The 7,055-nt window shown below is 41.9% G+C and overlaps 1 non-coding gene across 1 annotated transcript; it reads right to left on the bottom strand.

Annotated features, from left to right (window-relative positions):
• Window positions 1-373: 373 nt before the first annotated feature.
• Window positions 374-480, bottom strand: LOC132518991 (U6 spliceosomal RNA). The gene has a single exon (XR_009540096.1). It is a non-coding gene; the product is annotated as a U6 spliceosomal RNA (small nuclear RNA).
• Between the last annotated feature and the right edge of the window lie 6,575 nt (window positions 481-7,055).

The following is a 7,055-nucleotide window of genomic DNA, read 5'->3' as shown; positions in this document are numbered from 1 at the left end:
ACATTTGGTAGTGTATATATGTCCATGCCTCTCTCTCACTTCGTCCCAGCTTACCCTTCCCCCTCCCTGTGTTCTCAAGTCCATTCTCTACGTCTACATCTTTATTCCTGTCCTGCCCCTAGGTTCTTCAGACCGTTTTTTTTTTTAAGATTCCATATATATGTGTTAGCATACAGTATTTGTTTTTCTCTTTCTGACTTACTTCACTCTGTATGAGAGTCTCTATGTCCATCCACCTCACTACAAATAACTCAGTTTCGTTTCTTTTTATGGCTGATATTCCATTGTATATATGTGCCACATCTTTATCCATTCATCTGTCGATGGACACTTAGGTTGTTTCCATATCCTGGCTATTGTAAATAGAGCTGCCAAAAGTACGGAATGCTACATGAATTTGCATGTCATCCTTGCGCAGGGGCCATGCTAATCTTCTCTGTATCGTTCCAATTTTAGTATGTGTGCTGCTGAAGCGAGCGCACCAGATCCATTTCTAAACTGTGTTTTTGAGCTGCAGTGTGAGGTATGTGGGATTGGAGCACTCCCGCTGGGAGAGGAGCCACTGAGTATTCCTCTGCCAGAGCTGTTCATTGGTGAGTGTGCTCTGTTGTGTTACCTGTCACTTGTTATGTGGGCTCACAAAGTACACTGTTGTTGGCACTGCCTTTGGCCCTGTCTCAACCTTGGGTATGCCGGCAATCAGCCCTGTCCCTCAGGTGTTGTTTTCATAAGGACACCAGCACAGGTCCACTGAAGTTAGGTACCAGAACTGCAGCAGTCATGAACCTGATCCCACTGTGGGAGCTATGGAGGCAGCTCAGACCCTGGCCTGGCCCAGCCTCTGTGTGTACACACCCACAGAGCCCACAGCTGCTAATGTTAGACCCATCCCAGTAGGGGGAGCACTTGTTGTCCACTCAGATGTCCTGCAGGCACTCAGTTTACAAAGCCGGTGGCGGAAGTATAAATCTGTGGCTCATGCAGCCGTGGGGAGAAACTTCAGCCCTGCATTCTGCCTCGTAGCCCCTGGGGCTCAGCTGTGGTTTGGGTCCTGCCTCTGTGAGTGGGCAACCCGCTGATGGCCGCTCCTGGAACCTGCTGAGGTGGCAGCTGGGGCATGAGAGCCCATGGAGGTGGGAGCCACAAGGCAGTGGCTGGGGTACACTCTCCCAGAGCCTGGGGAGGCAGGGGCCAGCACATGGAGAAAGAAGCCATGATGGCCACCCTGCCCCTCCCTTTGCAGGCCACTGAACAATGGCACTTTGCTTCTCTGGCGGGTCCGGGCTTCTGCGAACACACCATGGTTGCGGCCACACCACACGCTAGTGTCTTCAGACTCTCTGCACAGCCAACAGCGGTCCTCTCCCTGGGTCTGTCCTCTAAGCCCTGAGTTCCAGCACCCAGTCCCTGCCTGTACCTGTAGATGTTCATCTCAGGCTGGGGCACACAGGGTGGTGGCATGGATCAAATGTGCAAGTCTCTCTCTGTTCTGCCTACCACAAACCAGTTGCTGTGCTCTCCTCTGAGCCTCTGAAGCTCCCTTTCTGTCCCGGCTGGTCTCCCTGCCAGTCTGGGGGCTTCCCAGGGTGCAGGAACCTTTCCTGTTTTTCAGCTCCCTCCCAAGGGCACAGGTCCCATCAGCTTCCTCTTTTTTTTTCCCTTTCACCCTATCCAGTTACATGGAGATCTTTCTTGTCCTTTCAGGTGTTTGGGGTCTTCTGCTAGTGTTCAGTAGGTGTTCTGTGGGAATCGTTCCATTTTTAGATGTATTTTTGAGGTACTTGTGGAAGGAGGTGAGTTCCATATCCTCTTACTCCGCAATCTTGAATAACCACCCTAGCAGGATATTCTGATTTACCTAATTTCCCTCAAGATTTAGGTCAGCTGAATCTATTCTGGCTGAGTCATATTTTAAAAATGGCATTTTAGGGCTTCCCTGGTGGCGCCGCAGTTGAGAGTCCGCCTGCCGATGCAGGGGACACGGGTTCGTGCCCCGGTCCGGGAAGATCCCACGTGCCGTGGAGCGGCTGGGTCCGTGAGCCATGGCCGCTGAGCCTGCGCGTCCGGAGCCTGTGCTCCGCAATGGGAGAGGCCACAATAGTGTGAGGCCCGCACACTGCAAAAAAAAAAAAAAAAAAAAAAAAAAAATGGCGTTTTACTGTCTTACTACTCTGAAATAATATTTGTATTTTCATGGAACCCTCCAAAGCCTTCACCCAAATATTTTGGCAGTAAAGAGACAGTGGCCACTTGGAATTAGTGTGGCTCTACCAGGAAGAATGAGAAACAAATATCAAAGCAAAACCAAACAAAAAGCCTGAATGGGGTGAAACAATAAGTCTGGTCTTTTCTCGATAACCCAGAAATAGCAAATACTTAACATGCAGACCACCACTGCCTTTCCTGGGCCCTTGGCAGACATCAATAATCAATCATACTGCTCTTTCTGCTAAGCCCAGACGTGGTGGCCTCAGAATCTCTTCAAAAGAGCCCCCTAGGAACTGAATTGTGACATGCGAATTAAGCTTGTGTAGCATTCCTGGCATAACCAAAAAGTCTCCATTCTTTACCATTCTCTCTTGTTCTTCTCCCACATTCAGAACCTTAGGGGTATCTTGAAAGTTCTAAAAATATCTGGATTTAAATTTCCTAATAGGGTCTGTATGTTGGAATCACAGGGTGCTGCTCTAGTTGTTTCTGTCTCATTTAAAAGAATGAGGCAATTGACTAATGGAAAAGACAGGATGATGGGACAATAAAGAAGCTTTGTCATGTTTCACTTCTTTTTCTTCTGAGATCCATCCTTAAAATGCTGTTACTGGATGCCTGGAAAATTCTCATTGATGCTAAGAAAGAAGCCATCTACCCCTCACACAGCTTACTCTCCACATTAACATGACTCTACTATTATACTTTCTTCATCAATTTAACTTTACTCTTTCAGAAAAAGCTTGCCCAAGAAAATAAATATTGCAATTAACTTTACTGGGCATTCTGAAGATCCAACTCTCAAGTAGGGAAAAGCATTCAACAAGTTTACATCCTAACACCCTCTGAACATCCCTCTTCAAAATGCTCACTATACTGTGTCCTCGATTTCTCAACTACTTGATCATGATTCTTACCCAATCCTAACCAAGCTTCCCATATTGAAAGACATGCTTTTCAGTAGACTTCAAATATCATAAACTTCCCCAGTTTTCCCTTCTTCATTTGTGAGGATATGAAGACTCTTTGAAGGTAGTGTTCTCACTTCCTACAGTAAGAAGAAATTCTGCTTTGTCGTATCAGGTTGTTTGGGTGATAGTTTGGGGAAGCCACTATATGACAATGTCAACAGCTCCTGAGCTGTTCAGGTGAATACAACCAACACTTATTGGGCAATTTCTATGTGTAAAGCACCTGGAATTTTAGTGGAAGGGGCTTAAAAGGATTCTCTAAATCTTCCAACTAGTGGAGGCATACCAGGCATATGAGTACCAAAATGAAGTAATATTATCAGGTGGTTTTTAGAGAAAGAATTAATTCCCACTAGGATATCTCAGAAGACTTCTTGGAGGTGATCTGTTTGAATTGTCACACCAGAACAAGGCTAATATGTCCAAGTGGGAATGGAAGTGGGGGGAGAGCATTCTAGACTGAGGCAGTAGGCGCCAAGGGCAAAGAGGTGGAAAAGGTCGGAGTGTGTCCCCGAAACTCAAGAAGACACGTGGGATGGTAGGAATAGAGGGAAATGAGGCTGGAAAGGTGGATACACATCAAGCAATACGTACTTGGAATGCCAGAAAGGAGTTCCAGGTTTGATTCTGTACGCAGTGAGTGCACAGGAGGTTTTTGAGTTCACTCTACGTTCTCAATCTCCCCACCTCTCCCTCCATCTCTATCTCTCGGGTTAACTGCCTCTATCCCTTGTTCTCTCCCCTTTCCTCCCCTTCTCTCCACTACCTACAACCCCTCCTTTCTGTGATCCCTTTCTTTTCCCTTAATCGAATCTCCTCTTCTCTCTCTCATCTCTGTGGCTCACATCCCCTTGTTTTCTTTGTGATCTCCAGCATTTATATTTTCTCTCTCATCTCCACAGCTTGCACTTGTTCCAGCTTTTCCTCCTTTGAACTGACTTCAAATCCATTTCTTAATCTCTTTATGATGCCCTCATTCTCTTACTAATTTTAAATGAAGTGTTTGCTGCAGTCTCTGCCTTGCAAATGTAACCAGTGAGTTTTGAATTCAAACCATCATTTGAATTATGATAGTTGATCTGGTCTGCACCTAAGCCTAGGCCACCCCCTTTCTTCCACTTGCTTCTTTCCTTTCTCGCTCTCGCTCTCGCTCTTTTTTTTTTTTGTATATTTCTAAGAGGACAGCTGAGGAGAGGCAACCCAACTCTTACCTAATTAGATTCTTCAGTTTACATTTTCTTCTTTTAAAGAATAACATTGTAACATTTCCAAGGGCTGAATTTTTTAATACTGAAGTATCCACCTGGCAGGATGCCAGAGTTTAGCTGGGAAGCTCAGAGTTCCTGTGAAGATAAGACCAAAGAATGGTTCTTTTTACCAGAATAGAGAGTGATGCCCCAGGCTGTGCATCCTAATGTCTAGGTAAATGAGCAGCCTATCGTATTTCTTATCAAGATTAAAACTTTAAGCAGATGTGGCATGTGTCAAAACAGAAGAGAAAATACCAGTTAACGTCTAAGACATAGAGAAAAGTGTCTTTGGTAAACTCTAATTTCTTTGTACATTAGGGAAGAGGTATATTGCTTTTCTCCATTTTAATGTGTCTTTAATGGATTTATTTCTAAATGTAAAAATAATAAATGCACATTTGAAAAAGTTTGGGAAAGTATATAACAGTGAATTAGAAGGAAAAAACACTGAGAGCTTGAGGGATCTTTCTAGGCCTTTTTTTTTTCTATAAATGTGTTCACATGGTTCAAAATATGCTCATGCTTTAATTTTGCATCATTTGTTTTTCAGTTAATTTTACACATAAAGTTGTAAGATTTGCCGCTTACTGTTTCATGTCATTCATGTTCTTAAAAAACATGGTTTTTAATTATCATATAGAATACTGTAGTGTAGTTGTACCATGATAATTTATTATTTCCCTGATGCTGGACCTTGACGTGGTTTCTAGCTTTTCTCACTGATAGGCTGCCACGAATACGTTTAGGACTAAACCTGGTGCATTTTCTCTGGGAGTTACCGTCTATTTCCTACTTCCATGATAGGCATGTATAGTAGGCATAGAGTCTATAATAGAGTTTTACAAGGAAGAGCTTGAAGGTGTTATTTATATTAATCTAATTCCAACTCAGAGGCCATGTTCCTCTAATGCTGACAAAAACAGGGGAACTTGAAAATCAAGACATTGTTGACACAGGGAAACTTTGTTTCAGACGTTTCTCTAAAGGTCAGAGGCTTATGTAAAAATACCCATCCAGATTTACCAGACCTTATATTTTGTTATGTTTGCTTTAGGTATTTTGTTTTTTCAAGAAGCCAAACCGTACAAATATAGTTCGAGCTCATTTTTCACCCCACCCCTGCCCCTGACCAGAAGTAGATACAATCCTAGAGTTGGTGAGAATCCTTCCTATCCAGCTATCCATATTTTTATATTTTTTGAAAACATATGCAGGTATTAAAAAATGGTAAATAGTGTTCTTTACTGTACTTAAATTTTTTATTTCACTGTTGTCATCTTGTATATATCATCCTTATTTTTTGCTCAGTGTTATGTTTTGGGATGTTTAACCAAGGATCTGTCATTTTAACTGCTGTGTACTAGATTCATTGTATAAAAATACTACGATTTATGTACCCATTGACATATACTGATGGATATATTCTTCTCCTCTTCTGTTTTCCTATGACAGACCCATGCTTCGTAACTGTCTTCATGCGTGTCTCATCTTGATGTGTGCGGTTTTCTCTTGGGTGAGTACTTAGCAGTGGATTTGCTGTGTTTAAGGGCAGGTGCATCTACAGCATTGTGATCTTTACTGCCAGCTTGCTTCCCAAGGTGAGTGTATCACATTACTTCCTACTGCCTGTGTGTGAGAACTCCTCCTTGTTCACCCCTGTTACTGTCAGATTTGCGATGCTATGTATGTGTAGATTGAATTTGCATTTCCTGTATTCCTGGTGTGGTAGAGCATCTCGTCCTATATGTACTGGTCCTTATGGTTTCTTCTTCAGTGCCTTTCCTTTGGTGGCCCCCTTTTTTCTTTCTGTTGGGTTGTCTTTTACATTTTATGAGGTGTTCATGTTTTCTTCATGCCAGTTTTTTGTTGAGTAAATGCCTTTTAATATCTCTGCAGTCTGCGGCTTGTATTTTTACTTTATGAAATGATTTGTTGTATAGAAGTTTTAATCTTTAAACAAATCAAATTTGCAAGTCTTTTATTGTATCTAAGTATCTAAGAAATCCTTTCTATCCTGTTGAAAGAAAACCACATTTTGATAGTTTCTGCTAAATGTTTTAAGGTTTGCTGCTCCCATTTAGATTTTCATCTATTTAAAATATATTTCAGGAAATGTTCTGAGGTATAAATGCCATTTGATTCTATTTTTCCATACAGGAAACAGTTTCCCCAGCATCATTTATTGAATACACCATCTTTTCCCAGCAGTTTTGCAATGCCACTTCTGTCATACTCCGATTTTTCATTTATTTATGGGTTTGCTTCTGGGCTCTCTATTCTGTTCCTCTGGGCTATTTGCCTGTCTCTGGTTCAATAAAGCACTATTTTAATCACTTATAGCTTCATAGTAACTCTTTCTCTCTGCTAGGGAGAGTTCTTCTGACTTGTTTTTCTTCAAAATTATTTTAGATATTCTTCGCCCATTATCTTCTATAAACTTTACTATCACCTTATCAAGTTCCGTAAGAAACTAGGATTTTTATCAAAATTGCATTGAGAATTAATAGATTACTTTGGAAAAAATAGACTTTTTAATGATAGTGAATCTAGCCATGGACTAACAAGGAATATCTTTCCATTTATTCAAAATTTTTATATTCTATAATAAAATTTGGTCATTTTCTTC

This window comes from Lagenorhynchus albirostris, chromosome 3, assembly GCF_949774975.1.
Source record: "Lagenorhynchus albirostris chromosome 3, mLagAlb1.1, whole genome shotgun sequence".
Lineage (NCBI taxonomy): Eukaryota > Metazoa > Chordata > Mammalia > Artiodactyla > Delphinidae > Lagenorhynchus > Lagenorhynchus albirostris.
Note: the sequence above shows the minus strand (reverse complement) of the source record. Positions and strands in the feature narration are given on the sequence as shown.